Source organism: Sinocyclocheilus rhinocerous, unplaced genomic scaffold (genome assembly GCF_001515625.1).
Source record: "Sinocyclocheilus rhinocerous isolate Xijiao unplaced genomic scaffold, SAMN03320098_v1.1 scaffold786, whole genome shotgun sequence".
Classification (NCBI taxonomy): Eukaryota; Metazoa; Chordata; class Actinopteri; order Cypriniformes; family Cyprinidae; genus Sinocyclocheilus; species Sinocyclocheilus rhinocerous.
This window is the reverse complement of record NW_015661881.1, coordinates 189,170-189,712: the sequence shown is the minus strand read 5'-3', so window position 1 is coordinate 189,712 and position 543 is coordinate 189,170. Positions and strand designations below refer to the sequence as shown.

The following is a 543-nucleotide window of genomic DNA, read 5'->3' as shown; positions in this document are numbered from 1 at the left end:
AAACATTGTTCAGGACACGGAAAGCACAAGTCTCTGTAGTTCATTTTCACTAAGAGACATAGAAATCTGTTCAAGCCGTGCTGTACAGCCGAAAGCTGGGTCCGGGTTCAGCACCTCCGAATTCCGATAACCTCATTTGGCGGATCCCCCTCCTCACGCACCAATGAAAGATGAAATGTTTGTGTCAGGGTTATTATAGTTTTGCATTTTTAAATTCGTTTTTATTTTAATATCGCTTTCCATTTTCTTTTATTAGTTTCATTAATAATTTGGTTAATTCTAGTTTAGTTTTTATCTTGTGAACAGATTTATAGCCTATTTAGTTTTTATACAGATTAGTTTGTTTTAATTTTAGTTTTAGTAATTAAAGTTTAGCAGAATTAACAGAACACTTCCAGAGCGCAGACCAAAGACATTTTGCCAAATGATTGCGCGAATGCTCCATTACCTCTCCATCCTCTGATCACTTGCCGATGTTGTGCCGAATTCTGCACCCCTGCCAGATTATGCACCCCCTCGTTGAAGTCGCTACCTGATTGCCTA

The 543-nt window shown here is 38.5% G+C and overlaps 1 protein-coding gene across 1 annotated transcript in view; it reads left to right on the top strand.

Annotated features, from left to right (window-relative positions):
* Positions 1-543, top strand: part of efr3bb (EFR3 homolog Bb (S. cerevisiae)) — a 35,318-nt gene that overhangs the window by 32,568 nt on the left and 2,207 nt on the right. The gene's annotated exons all lie outside the window — the stretch shown is intronic.